A 15,632-nucleotide genomic window follows, 5' to 3' on the forward strand; every position below is an offset into this window, starting at 1 on the left:
CAAATCGGCTCCATTTCTCTACTTTCTGCTTCCACATTTAACTCCTGACCCATCTGGACCAAAACTCCCCAAAAGTTCTAGACTAGAGAGCCCAACATAAACAGAAAGGGCCCAGGAAAAAAGGCGGCGGTGGGGTCAGGGAACGGGGCTATCAAAAAACCAAACTGCATTTTTGTGGTGTTTTTTTCTTTTTAACCTGATGGACATTAAATTGCTGCGTAAAATATTTCATCTGTTCGGAAACTTTATTCTAAAATGACTTGCACATTTGTTTCACCGATGCTATTTATTTTGGAATTTCAAATAACCCTTAGAGACCATGGACAGTTTTTATGTTCATTAAAACTACACCGGGGTTCAAAAGGATTGTGAGACCTTGCTGTTATGATGTTAATAAACCAACAAAATAGATAAAGATCAAATAGAAAGCAGCATGAGGAGGAAACCAATAAAATGTAGGCCAGTGGGATTTACAAAGTTGTCCTAAAAAACAAAGTCTTTGTCTTTCTTCTCCCTTTCCTCATCCTGTTAGCAAATCGTGCTCAAGTAAGGAGAGTGCTTGGACGAGTCCATTGCCTGCACCTTGGTACTGTGAGCCAGAAAGCCAGGCTCCTGGTTCCAGCTCACTCTTGCTCAGCTCAGGTGAACACCCAGCTGGTCACACTGGAGACAGTACGTGATCTGGGTGGGGCAGCACTGCCAAATAAGACGGCCCTCCACCTTCTGGAAACTGTAGTGCTCCCAAGGAGTGGGCCTGTGGGTTGCTCCTTTACGTTAGTCCTCCAGTACCTTCCATTTCCTCAGCGTCTGCGTTTCTAGCTTGGCAGTGGCCCAGGCTCCTGAGTTTTCACTTTCCTTCCTGCTGTCGTCTTTTCTGGCAGTTTGGTTGATTCATTAACATCTCCATCAGAGGGATGGGCAGGGAGCTTGAAAGTCCACTCAGCTCTTCTTAATGGTCCTTCTGGTACTGGGTTTGGTGGGAAAAGAGCCACGCTGTTGGCTAAAATGAGATTTTGGGATTATCCATGGATTTAATCTGGTCTTCTCACATCTACCATTTCCACAAGTAATTAGAGATTACTAGATACATTGAGAAGTTGCATTAGCCTTAAAGAATTTGGAGAAAATCTAAATAGGCTTAAATACCATCTTGGAGTCCAGAATGTTAAGCTCTATGCTCCAGATAATTAACATTTTTAAGGCCTTTCCCTGCTCCTGCTCCCTGCACCCTGTGGTTAACGTCACTACTGGGTAACAAGTCACTGAAAACATTTTAAATATAATATATTTTGCAGGGAGGGTGAGCAGAGTAGAAACGCAGTAAATACACTACCGTTGTATTCAGAGAGAAGAGGCCAGGCAGCATTGGCGATTTGAAACTTCTCTATCATCCGAAAGTATATTCCGATCCGGGCAGTTTGCAAAGTTGAGAAGATTTTGATTATTAACATATATGAGAGACCGGCAGGTGGAGGACGATTTGTAGAGCCATGCCCTCTCTGTAAGCATGAGCGTGCCACCCCTCCTCCTGGAGAACACCTTGGACACACAGTGTCTGTCCAGAGCAGTGGGTGATGCTTACAGAGGGAGCATGGCCCTTCCTCCAAGCTCAGAGGGCTCCTTCCAGAGACTGTGAGTGGAGGCAATAGCATTCTTTTGATTTTTCTTTTCCCAGTGGGAGTCCTACATTAGCACTGACATGAAAATGACATCCTATTATTGCAGATGGCTGAGAACATGGTAATCATAGTATCTCGTGCTTCTGTAGCGTTTGACAGTTTTCAAGGCAATTTTGTATTTGTTCTCTTATTTGATCTTCATAATAACTGCGAGGTAGGATGGATATTATCACCTCCATTTCTTTCCGACGAGGAATTTAGCCATGGTCAGAAAGGTAGGAAGAGCAGAGTAGAATTAGAATCCAGCCTTCTGACACACCCTTCCATTAAGGTTCTATACCATTAAAGTTCTATAATAAAACATCACAGTTTCTTATGTGACTGCATTATCATGCCTGCTATATGTTCATTAACTACATTGCACTCAAGCATGATAATTTTATATTGATTTAATTGTGCAAATTATACTCATGAAAAAATGGTCTCTTTTTTAATAGTCTGTCTCCTTTGGAATACTATTACTGCAATAACTCTGTCCTTTTGTTGTATTTCTCCCCCTTAATAATCAGCAAGGTGTTAATCTAGCCACGTTGGACAATTTCCCAAAGTCACTTAAACTGACTTATAAAATATCACCCACTATTCACTTTATCCCATGGCTCCTCTTTTCCATTACTAGAATCTGAGTGCATACTGAGCTACTCCCCAAAGGAACGGATCAAGATCACAGGTTACCGAAAACAAACAACTCCAGCACAAACCAAAGGTTTTTAATGTATGCGTAATAACTACACATTTTATATCCATAGGTATTTTTAGAAAGATTGATAAAAAACTCTCTGACATACCCACATGGTGGTAGTCCGATTCATGCTCAAAAAAAGCTTTTCAGCTTTTTCCATCAACACCATTCATATTTTAGAAGACGGACTTTGCAGGGGCCTCCCCAAAGAATTTCCTTAAATCTCTGCCAACCTGCGGGGAGAAGGAGTAGAGATATTACATAAATATCTGCATTGAGTTCTTGGATAGAGTTGCACAATGGCCATATATGGTGAAAGGTAGATTTTCCCTTGTGACTATATTCTTGGAATATGTTAAATGCATATGTCTCCATTTCTGCTCCCAAGAAGCTGGTGTACAGATGTTTAGTATTGGGGTCGTAGAAACGCCGCTGTCTACAGTTTACATGATGTCTAATAGGTTTCTAGAATGTGCTTAAAAGGCAGTGTTCAGAATTAGGCCTCTAACCTTCTTTGACGTAATTGTCTTTCTTTGGAGTCACATCTTGAAGGAAAGGATGAAGATTTGGAAAGAGAATTAATTTTCTCAAAACCAGACTTACTATTTTCCTTCTGTACTTTATAGTAATCCTTTAAACTCAAAAAAACTTCAGCTAATTATGGATTTCTACCTGACTAATGTTGCCATTTGAGTGGCTACGTGTCACTGTTTCTGGTTTCTGACCCCCTGTCAGGCCAATTCTGCCTGATTTCACTCATGTGCTGCTGCTTTTTATAATCTGAACATTATTTCCACTCAAATGTTTCCAGCTTTGCAAAAAACCTAGGAATCTGAAAGGCGGGGGGAAACCTCTCATAACTACTATTTGGATAATTATCACTTTCAGTTATTCTGATTTTTTTTTTCTGCAAAACGGATACTATGAGAAGAACATTTGAAAAAAGTTAAAGGTTTTACTTTGAAAGCTAAATTTTCTAACTCACATTTTAAAAATAGAGCTTAGGCAGTCTCCCTGGTAATTAAAATATAATTTCCCCTCTATTTTCTCTGCTCAATAAACTTAACTGTTACAATATATTTTGAAATGTACAACATGGAGTCTAGGGTATTAAACAAAAAAGTTAAAAGGCTTTGAGGGGATTTTTAAAGATCCAGTTTCCTAATAAGCAAAATGGACCCTGGAAAGACTTCATGGTGTTTAATATGTTTTTTCCCTATCTTCTAAATGCAATAATCTCTAACCACCACTTGATCATCAGAGATTTATATTCAATATAATTTATGTCAACTTATATCTGGGATTCTTTTTTTTTTTTTCTACAACGTTTGGCAGCAAACTGCTGGTGGAAACTAGAATGTTTCACATTAGCAGCCCTCTTAAATTATTTCTATGAAATAATTTACTGTGGATTACAAATTCTTATATGGCATTTAAAGTTAATGATTAGGCAGAGAGATATATCAAAAATATGATTAGTCACATATGTACCTGACTTGCATGGTTTTAACTCTATGTGTGTTTTACAAGAATTGCTTTTCAAAAAGATATTTCTGGGCTTATGCATTTTTCCTATTAAAGCCAACGTATTTTTAAAGGAAAAGAGAAATAGACATACATGCTCCTATAAACTGTCTCCTCTAATTAAATGTCTATAAGATTATTTTCTATTTCTTGATGGCCATTTACAGCATAGGTATTGCTGCATGGTCTGAAACTTAAAAGAGCTCACAATGGTGAAGATCTCTTGTGGCATAACTTGAAGTCAAGATGTAAAAATCCTAAGAGAGTATGAGAGTTTTAATGAAAATTGTAATGTCTCTCTTTTACTGCCAGGAATCAGTAACAAAGTGATGTACCCCCAACAGAACAAGAAATGAAACGAAACCCAGGGCTCCTTATACAAAGCTCAGAATGAGCTCCTTCCTGACTCGTTTTCATTTTCTCTACATAGTTAAGGCTTAAAGCTGTTAGATATTTCTGTGCTTAATTTCACTTATCACCCAGGGAAGTAAGACTTAGAAGGGTGGCTATGAAAGTTGGGTTAATAGAAAATAAAAAAATAATTAAAAAAAAAAAGAAAGAAAGTTGGGTTAAAATTTTATTTGCATGGAAGCAGCTCCTTCTAGAACATCTCTTCTGTATCTCAGACAGATATTTCTTTTTTCTCCTCCCTTCTTCTCTTTTCCTATTTCACAGTGGTTTTCTTAACTCAACTATTTATGATTCATTTCATGAAAGGCTAGGTTTTCTCCAAGGGTACTATAATGTCTCAAAGTGGTTTTAGAGACTAGCAGTAACAAGAAACTATTTTCTTTTGTGATGTAAAATAAAGTCATTGTTAATAGCCTACAACCTGCAATTAACTATTAAAAAGGGAATTTATGAGGGCTGGTTATTATCCTCCTGAAATAACGTTGTTACAAGTCTGCCCTTGTCAGTCATCTGCAGGAATCACGTGCTGGATCCCAAACAAAGGGAGGGTCTGGATCCACACAGAGGCTCGTGGCAAATTACCCAGTGACAGCCTGGCCTAATAGCCCCTTATGCCCTTTGTCACCTTTTCAAAGCAAGAGAATAATAGCCGCATGTGTATTTTATCCTGATTGGACTAAAAGGCACCTGTTTGTGAAGCTGAGTTTGAATTGGGAATTAGAAAAATATTTGCATGGCTGGTAACAGCAAATTACGTGGGAGTGCCTTGGGGACATTGGGGCAGTAGCAGGCAGGGCTTAGGAAAGACAACTGGAAGCATCCCGCACACATTGAAAACTGCGTGTCAACTCTTTTCCTTCTTTCTAACATTAATATAAGTCCTAAGAAGAGCTTCCTCTTCCTCTCCTTGCGCTGTAAGCGCTTTCCTTGGCCGAAGCTGGGTCTCTCTGGCAAGCCCCTTGTGAGTCCTCTTTGGCATCAGCAAAGAAGAGAGGAAGAGAGAGCATCCTATCAAGCAGCTGAGCATGGCATGGGTGGGAGAAGGAGGAGGGGGCAAGGAGAAAGCCACAGGATTATTCACCAGAGGCTGGATTAATCTAAAGCTCAGCAACTGGAACAGGTCTGCTGATGTTGCAGAAGCACCAAAGATAGAGGGTCTGCCTTGGAGGGAGAGCTACAGAGCATGAAGAATAATGAGATCGTATGTGGCTGGGGAAGGATGGGAGATGGTCTAGGAGGTGGATGAGGAGAAGGAAGCGGGGGAGAAGGAGGAGGATTAAAGAGGAGGCAAAGGCCTGAGAATGGTTTGATTGGTTTCCAAGAGCCAAAGATATAAAATTCCAGGTTCTAAACCTTTATAATATAAATCATCATTCCCTGAAGAAAGTAATAGAATCTCACTGGTAAAGTAATGGCCTTCTTTACTTAAAAAAAAAAAAAAAAAAAAAAAAAAAAAAAAATTTTTTTTTTTTTTTTTTGCAGGGGGGAATGCAAGCTGGTGCAGCCACTCTGGAAAGCAGTATGGAGATTCCTCAAAACACTAAAAATAAAACTACCCTAAAACCCAGCAATTGCACTACTAGGTATTTATCCACGGGATATAGGTATGCTGTTTCTTTTTTTTTTTTTTTATAGGTATGCTGTTTCGAAGGGACACATGCACCCCCATGTTTATAGCAGCACTAGCAACAATAGTCTAAGTATGGAAAGAGCCCAAATGTCCATCGATGGATGCATGGATAAAGAAGATGTGGTATATATATACAATGGACTATTACTCAGCAATCAAAAAGAATGAAATCTTGGCATTTGCAACTACATGTTTGGAACTGGAGGGTATGATGCTAAGTGAAATTAGTCAGAGAGACAAAAATCATATGACTTCACTCATATGAGGACTTTAAGAGACAAAACAGATGAACATAAGGGAAGGAACACAAAAATAATAAAAAAACAGGGAAGCGGACAAAACAGAAGAGACCCATAAATATGGAGAACAAACTGGGGGTTACGGGAGGGGTTGTGGGAGGGGAGATGGGCTAAATGGGTAAGGGGCACTAAGGAATCTACTCCTGAAATCATTGTTGCACTATATGCTAACTAATTTGGGTGTAAATTTAAAAAAATAAAAAAATACAATTAAAAAATAATAAAATAAAATAAATAAATAAAACAATGGCAAATTTGATGTTAAAAAAAATTTTTTTTTACACTGTGCCTGCAAATGTGGGGGGTGGGGAAAGCTCTCCAAGATTTGGGTGAATGTTGCTTAATATGAAATGCCAAAGCACAGAAGATTGGTTTTAAAATGAGAATAAAAACACAAAACTAAGAACCATCACTTCTAAGACCTTCACTTAAATAAGCATAGTCTAACACGCTGTGATGTTCATTACTGATTTCAGAAAGTTATCAAAAGCATCTGTTCAGTATGTTTGGAAAGCCAACTTGCTTAGTTCTGTGACACAATGTCTGAGTTAGCGTCTATGGAAAACAGAATAGCACACACACGATTTTAATCCTATTATTTTGAAAACTTGGTAAAGCTTTGGTGTCATCTGAAATGGCTGATTTTCTTATTTTGTATACTTAGACAAACACTAATAATAATTTTAGGAAAAAGTTATGTAGATTTAGAAAATTGAAAATCATAATCTAGAATTGAAATTGTCACTTAAGATAGAGCTCTGATTTGTAATTGTCTGAATACAATTTGTCCTTCATAGGATCAAAACTCACCTCTAAAGGAAAGTCTAAAATCCACTACAATCGTTACAAAAATTTGGAAATTAAAGACCTGCTAGAAATAAATATAACAAAACAATAAATGCCATCTGCCAAAGTATTGCTAATTTATATACTAGCAGCCTGTTTGACTTTATTATACAAAACTTCAGAGCAGCCACTATCACGGATATTTATGGAATGATGGCCTGTGTAGTAGTCGCTGACCGTCACTTAATCACCCAATAAATCCAAACCTGGAATATTTTCAGCAACATTTATCAACGGTCGCTTTTTTTTTTTTTTTTTAAGTTTATGTATTTTGAGAGATAGAGCACAAACAGTAGAGAGACAGAATCCCAAGCAGGCCCCACGCCACCAGAACAAGACTGATGTGGGGCTCAAACTCACAAACTATGAGATCATGCCCTGAGTCAAGATCAAGAGTTGGTCGTTTAACCAGCTATGCCACCGAGGTGCCCCCATCAAAGGTCACTTTTAAGTGATATAAACTATCAATGATAGCCTTTTAAAAGACCATCTACTTTTGGTCAAAATGTTGCTATAGAAAATCATCTCTCTTTGAAGTGCTATGTATTAATTACATCTGCAATCACGGTGTCAGAATAAAATGCAAAGAAGACCTATGAAAAGCCTTTCTTAGTTAAATGTAGAAGAGAAGCACAGAAGATGATGTTCATTTTGTAACATGCTCTTATTCTGTGATTATCTATAAATAGCCAGAGCAAAAAGAGACTCAAATGAGTGGCCTTCTGGTCAAAAGATGGAAACTGATATGTTTAGCCATTGAAAACTTAGGAGAACTTGTCACTGTACTGGGAAAATAAAATCCAGTAGAAAATAGGGTTTTCTAAAATGTTTTTCTAATTATCACCTTGCTTCTCTGTGGTTCTGCAAATACAAATAAATAGAAAGCTAAGTTCATTTCTTCCCAACTCTCAGTTTAGCTACAAAACTCCTAAATGAAAACACAATTTTTCTGGTGTTATAGAAGTTAGGAGTGGTGAAGAATAGAGGTTCAAGTACTCCAGGAAAGGCTGTGGAGGGGTGCAGAGGCCTGTGGGAGCAACCAGAGGGGTGCTGGCGAGCGCCCCTTTGTCTCAGACTGTCTACTCCTCACCTTGATCCACTGGCCACATTCTTTCCTATTTTGGAAAAGTGGAGCTGTTAATGTTGGTTCAATACCATAAGAAATACTGAACCTCCTATCACCAGCATCACCATTGCTCCTTGTAACAAGAGAATGCTGAAATGAGCAGTTGTTGAATCCTAAAATGTTAGAGCTGGAAGGGACATTAAAGCAGTCTCTCTGGGTACAGTTTCTAACTATGTAGAGGCTAAATCAAGCATAGATTAACTCTTAACTCTCAATCCATAGTTGTTTAATAAGGAAAGATCACAAATTGGTGTAGCCAACGGATTATAGATTTTAACATATTTTGTAAGATTTATACCTAAATCGGTTAAGTGTCTGACTCTTGATTTTGGCTCAGGTCATGATCTCAGGGTCGTGAGACCAAGCTCCACACTCAGGGAGGAGCCTGCTTAAGATTTTCTCTCTCTCTCTCTCTCTCTCTCTCCCTTTGCCCCATCCCAACCCCCACCACCAACTCTCTCTCTCTCTCAAAAAGCAAAACAAAAAAAAGGATTTACACCTAATTATTTCATGGTTTTCTATATCGTAAATTAGAGCCCAGCTCCCTAGAATCCTAAATTAAATCTGGAGCACCTGTGTCCCATGTGAGTCACAGAGACCAGTGTTGTCCAACAGAAATGCAATGTGAGCCACACGTGCCATTTAGAATTCTCTAGTAGCCACATTGTAAAAATTAAAAAGGGAAATTAATTTTCATAATTGTGCATTGGTTATTTATTGCTGTGTAACAAATTACCCCCCAAACCTAGCTTGAAACAAACATTTATTATTTTACAGTTGCTCTGCACGAGTGGTTTAGCTGGAGAGTTCTGGCTCAGGGTTCCTCCTCAGTTTGTAGTCAGGCTATCAGCTGGGCTACATTGACTGGGGCAGGAGGGTCTGCTTCCAAGAAATATCACTCACATGGCTGGTTGTTGGCTGACGTGCCTCACCTCTCCTCCACGCGACTTCTCATCCTCCAGGGACTCTTGTCTTCATTTGGCATCTTCTGCATGAGAGTCTGTTCTTTACTGGTGACTGTGCTCTGAGATAGAAGTAGAGAGGGCACAAGCTAACGTAGGGAGGAAGGAGCACCCAAGATAAAAGCTGCATTTTGCATTTTGTAGATTTGTAACCTCATCTTGGAAGTTACATTCTATCACTCTTGCCTTTTTTTCTGTTAGAATTGACCCATTAAGTCCAGCCTACATTCTAGGGGAAGGAATTACACTTATGGGTTATTGGGGGTCATCTTTTTTTTTTTTAACATTTATTTATTTTTGAGACAGAGAGAGACAAAGCATGTACGGGGGAGGATCAGAGAGAGAGGGAGACACAGAATCTGAAACAGGCTCCAGGCTCTGAGCTGTCAGCACAGAGCCTGACGCGGGGCTCGAACTCACGGACCGCGAGATCATGACCTGAGCCGAAGTTGGACACTCAACCGACTGAGCCACCCAGGCGCTCCTTGGGGGTCATCTTAAAAGTAGCCTACCGCAAGTCTATTTTAATTATCCCAATATATTGGGGTATTATTTATGGTATTATTATATAATGAACATAAAAATTGTTAATGAGATATCTTACATTCTTTTCTTCACACTAAGTCTTCAGGATCCGGTATGTATTTCATACTTACAGTTCCAACCAATTGGTCTAGCCACATTCCGAACACCACTGGGCACATATGGCTAGTGGCTACTTTAGCACGGCACATCTCTAGATGCTCTGCAGTCACCTAAAGACCCAAAGACCCTAACTTAGGGGATCTTCTTCATTTACAATGTAAGTGATTGATCAGATCTGTATCAAGTGATTACCGTGTTCCAGACGTGGTGCTAAATGTGGGGAACCCCAAATCAGTAAATTGCCATGCCTGCCCTAAAGGAACTCAGCCAGACAAATAAGAAGTTAAATGCTAAATCTAGATCAACCATCTTGGGCCTACCTCAGAGAGCTCTAACCTGTGATGGGTTCTAGAATGAAGCAGAACGCAGTCTCTCCACACTCCTTGGGAAGGTGGTGACCCAGAGTCTTTTCAGAGCAGCCAGAACCTCCGACAATGACCATAGACATCACTCACCCCCAGACCCAACCTGAGGCTATGTCTCCAGCTCTAAGCTGGAGCCCATATGTTGGCCTGAAACCTGATTTGCTTTGGATGTGGAGCAAATTAAATATTTGTTTAACTCAGTACATTGTACTTTCCACTATTCTCCATAAGCAAGACCTGTAGGGGAAGGGAGATATAGGGCATACCGTAACTATTTCAGGCTTCTTGGGTGCTTTGGAGGTACGTGCCATTGTTGCACCAAGTTTTATACATAAATGTGACTCCGTTTACATAGAACGGAAGGTCCTTAATTATCTTACCAGCTATGAATGGATTTAGCAACAGGGAGCATTATTTTTAGTGTATTCTCTGCCCTAACTGTGATAATGTACATACGTATCTGACTTGAGTCTTTTCTCACACTTTATGTCCTGAAGCATATTTGTGCTGCTTAAAGAATAACTCTGTGCAGCCAGGACCTACCCGAGGAGTTTCCCATATCCCCAAAAGGCACTTACAGGCTATGTATTAATGGTGATATACCTGGCAATACAGTTAAAGAATTCTGGGTTTCATTGGGGATGAGGGGGGGCGGTGGGGAATGCAACATACTTTTCACTAGCAGTAGAGGAAAGCAGTTTTCTGAGTGGTTTTTCTACCACAGTAAATAGCAGTCATGTATTTTCAAGTTAGAGGAAAATCCATGCCTATCTCAACGGGAAGAAATAAGTTTCATTCAGATGCTGTCTGGAAAAATGGTCTTGAATACCTTCTTTATTTCTTGTCTTCATAAAAATATTGTTTAGGGAAAAGAAAACCCCATAAAGACAATTTCAAGTCAAGGACCAGACATAAAACAACCCACCTTTCTTACATGCAAAATTCATTTCTGAGTTTCCATCATGTATCTATGCACTGTTTCATCAAAGTGATAGTAGCTGTATCTTTCAAAATAAAATACCTTTGTGCCACAATGTGGATACTATAAAAACCAAACCAAAACAAAACACCAACAACCTGATGACACATCTCGTTTCTGTGTCTAACGTCACGATTTTTGGTTGAACCATCATAGTCTAAGGCTCAACCACTCAACCTGGAAAAACATTCATGGGGTCTGCAACATAGAAAAATCCCTAAAGCTGTTCAGCTGGAATTTTAAGGGTGAGATTACAGCTTCTGTTTTGTGTAAATCTGTCCAGATTTAGCATTTTACAGTATCAGGTACTACTCTAAGAGCCAAGAACGACTCTGCCTAAAGGCCCCTGCACAAAGAGAGACCTCCAAGCCCCAAAGTCAGGTCACATTAGAGAAAGAAGTGAATTGTAAACACTCCATTGTAAATACAATTTACACACGTCATTTTTTTTTTTTTTACATGTAGAGTAGATTCATTCTAAAAGCACACTTTGCTCCTGTTTTGGAGGTTCTAAATAAAAGAAAATAGCATTTTAATGGGCCTTTGGGAAGGCCAGCATGCTCAAACAGGGCATATATGATGGGATCTATGACTATTTTCTCTGAGTTTTAGAATGCAAACTTAAGTCCACAGCATACACTCCAGCAAATATATCTATATCTATATCTATATCTATATCTATATCTATATCTATATCTATATCTATATCTATATCTATATCTATCTATATCTATATATCTATATCTATATCTATGTATCTATCTGTTCACAGACTGATACAACCCGCAAGCACATAATGTGTATATGGACAGTGACAAAAATATCTCGATTTTTTTTTCAATTACAGCTTTTGTTGTGATTTATTCTAACATATTCCACAAAATAAACGTTTCATTGATAGTGCAGGCAGTGTGAAGTCTGGGGGGTGTACAGCCCCCTCTTTGGAGAAAGAGGGAGACTCCTTTAGCCTTTTCCACCCGAATTTTGATTTGCTTCGTAAAAGTGGAAGCTGAGTCCATCAGCTAAACAGCCAAGCTTGAGATCTGGTTTAAACCTGGAACTCACTCCATTTGGCCGGCGTAGGCGGCTGCCAGCAAAGTCCCTGGGCTGCCTGTTCCCTAGAGCGTTTGCGTGCCCTGTTTACCCGGCCTGGTTCGGCGCGCAGGGGGGGCTTCCCGTCCGGGGAAAGATCTTGTTTACTACCCTCTCTCCCAACCCCCAGGCTAACCGTGCGGCGCGAATCCGGAGAAGCGCGCCCTCGGCGGGGGCCCTGAGTCCGCAGCGCCCGGCGCCTCCCCAGCGGGAGGCGGGAGCAGGCCCCGGCTCGAGGGCTGGGCTGTAAGTGCGATCTTGACATTGCGCCCTTGTTGCCAAGACTCGTGGGGCACAAGAGCAACTGCAGCGGGTCCCGACCCGCGCCGGGAGACTGGGACTGCGGGGCGCGGCCTGCCGCGCAGTCCTCACAGCCCTCCGGGCCCTGGTCCGAGCAGCGCTCCCGGGCCGCGGGGCGAGAAGCGGGGGGAGCCGGTCGAAGCCCCTGGCTCCGGGTTGGAGGCGCTCACGCCCGGGTCTCGCCACGCAGACCTTCGAGGAAATCTTCCTAAAAACAAAGTCCTAAACTGCAGGCTATTCGTGATTACGCGGAGTGTCGTCCCTGCCCAAGGGGCGCGTCCACGCGGACCCCGCGCCTCGTAGAGCTAGCTGGCTTCCACGCAGGCCGGAGCGGTTTGGTGGCCGCCCTAGCAGGGACCTGTGCAGCAAAACAGACAACGCCGAAAACCGCAAAGTGAATTTATCGGAAAACTCACGAAGGTTAAGCTCCGGGGTCCTTCGCGGCCCGACCCTCCTAAAACCCAGAGAGGGGCGCTAGCAATTCCGGATTCCGAACTGTGCCGGTTAAAGTTCCCCTCCCCCGCCTTCCAAGCCCAGGCCGCACTCCCTGCGCGGCCCACCCGCCTCGCCGCCGCCCGCGGGGCCGGAACCGCCCGCCCCGGGCACCGCGCTCGCGGGTTACAGGGGAGCGCCCGGAAGGCGTAGCCAAGGAGTAAGTCCGAAACGCCAAGCTGACTCACGCGGGGCAGAAATTCAGACTTATGACGTCATTTTCACACCTCCTTTCTCGGATTGTCTCGCGTCTGTTGAGCCCACCTAGGGAACAGGCCCACACAGCAGCTTAAGCCAAAGTGTTACGATTCCGAGGGATGTGTAGATTCGATGGAACTTCTCATTCTCCTAAGCATCATTTTTATTTTCTTCGTATAATAATCTCATCTTTAGGTCAAGGGAATGAATTTGATTATTAAATATCATATCTTTTATATGTTATTGAAACCAGTGTGGTGAGATGAAATATAGGCAGTATTAAATCTCAAAAACAAAACAGTACCCTAAACCAAAGCCTCCTCTTTAGGGCTGCCTCAATAAGCAGCTGGAGAGAGAAGAGGGAGGATTTCGGAATCACCACGAAGGAGCAGGAAGGTCTCCCTTGCTTGTCATCAGAATATTATACACACCCACTTCTAGAAAAAATAAATAAAGCATTGATTGCCTCTAAACCTGAGGCCTAGCCTGAACAAAAAAAATGTCGCAGCAGTCTGCAAATTCAGATGACTTTGCCCATTTCTATGCAAGGAAAACAGCTCCGTACTTTGAAATCTAGGCTTTTAAATTTCCTGACTCACTGTGAGGGGAGGTGGGATAGGTTGTTCTTATACGGCAAAGAAACACAAATCATTCCTGGTTAGAATCTTCCCAACTATATTCTGGCCAAGGAAATTATCAGAAGCCTACAATTACAAGAATTTTAAAAACTACCTACAATTATAAACTGCATTTTGTACTTAATCCTAAACAGGCTGAGGGTATTTTAATAAAAAATGATATCAAGCAAGTAGCATTCTTTCTTTATTTGTTGGCAATGTTGCTCTCATAGGATTTTTCCAAAACCATAGGGGTGGAAGGAAAGAGAAAAATGTGGGCAAGTGTGCGTTTTGCTTGGATCTGAAACTTCCTGATCTTAAATCTTTGTCTCTATCACAATCATGTCTAGACTCAAAGCTGGCTGTGCTTGGCTTACTAACCTGGGTTTCTGCTGTATAAACTGAGAACCACAAGTGAGCTTAGCTGATCCCTGCTGGGCAGGTGCTATACCTAACGCCCCTGTGGAGGACCGCAGCCAGGGGAAAGCCTAGAGATCACCCCAGCCACTTCCCCCAGTCCCAGGCCTAACCCGAAAACATTTAACCTTGAGCTTTTTTTTTTTTTTTTTTTTTTTTAAGCACACAGTTTTCACAAGCCAGGTCCTCTTCTCTAGACCAGCGGCCCCAGCGCGTGTCCTCTGCTGCGTGGGGAGAGCCTGGCAGCTGGTGGATCCGTCTGGCTCACAGCTGCAGGATCGGGAGCTCCTCTCAGACTCGGCTCCTTTCAGAAAACTCTTTTCTTGTCGGATGTGGTTTCCCTTTAATTAATCACTCATGCCCGCGTGTCCGCCGCGCAGCTTCCCCACTCTTCCTCCAGCCCCGCATATGATCCGTTTTTTGGAAGCGAGAGCACAGGCCGAGCAAGTGGGGGCGGCGTGGGTGTGGACTCCGCCGGCCACAGGGCTGCCGGCTGTCCTGAGAGACCCCAGTTCGTGGTACTTTCTAAGATAGGCTTTCTGGAAGATCCACTCCCTCCTCCCGGACTTTCTAGCCAGTTGGCCACGCAGTTCCAAGCCTCGGCCTGGGTGGTCCAGGTGTTCCGGGTGGTCTAGAAGACCATGTTTCTGTCAGGTTCTCTCCCTTCTCCACCTCCTTCCCTCCCCTCCCCTCGCCGCCTTAGGAGCTGGCATCCTGCTGGCAAGAGCCACCTTTTGCCCCCCATTCCCACCCACTCCCTCAAGGATGGTTCCTCCAGGCCTGACGTGGCCTTCCCGAATACTGTGGTTTACTGGACTTCGCAGGGCACACTGGCCAAGCTTCCAGAAAGTTCAGCACCTGGATGATGTTGGCCGAGGCCTCTGCAGTCTCCTCTCCGGAAAGCCTTGGCCCTAAACCCTAACACCAGGGTAGTCTCAGGACTGTGGGCCCTGATGATGCAGCCGGTGTCCATTCATCCCTTTTCCCTCGTTGCGTTTCGTTCTGTTACTTCCAAGCCACAAAGGGAGGCCTCCTAAGCGGGCATCAGCTTTAAGGGCGCAGCCGGTTGGAGCAGGGACCACCCTGGGACTCGTGGGTCTCCAAATGTTGCTCCTGGCGCCACACGCCGAGCGGGGAGGGATCAGATATTCCCGTTTGTGAGCGGTGGTGGCTCCCAAGAGACCACGTGGGGCTCGGTGTGCAAACTTTAGTAGAGAAACGATCGGGGTGCTGCTGCATCGATGCCTCAGGCGGCTGGGGCGCCAAGTTCGTGTCCAGCCCGCCGCGGGGCGCTGGGCGCGGGCCTCGGCTACCCCAACCCCGCCGCAGGCCCCCGGGGTGCAGCAGGCTTCCGAGGCCGCGGGGGCT

General features: G+C 42.8%; 1 long non-coding RNA gene across 1 annotated transcript; it reads right to left on the reverse strand.

The window, feature by feature from the left end:
• Positions 1–280: 280 nt before the first annotated feature.
• On the reverse strand, positions 281–13,049 carry LOC102967493. Its single transcript, XR_006208609.1, has 4 exons — positions 12,957–13,049; positions 9,101–9,221; positions 2,468–2,594; positions 281–1,860 (listed from the first exon to the last, which is right to left on the reverse strand). It is a non-coding gene; the product is annotated as an uncharacterized LOC102967493 (long non-coding RNA).
• Between the last annotated feature and the right edge of the window lie 2,583 nt (positions 13,050–15,632).

Source organism: Panthera tigris, chromosome A1 (assembly GCF_018350195.1).
Source record: "Panthera tigris isolate Pti1 chromosome A1, P.tigris_Pti1_mat1.1, whole genome shotgun sequence".
In the NCBI taxonomy this organism is placed as follows: domain Eukaryota; kingdom Metazoa; phylum Chordata; class Mammalia; order Carnivora; family Felidae; genus Panthera; species Panthera tigris.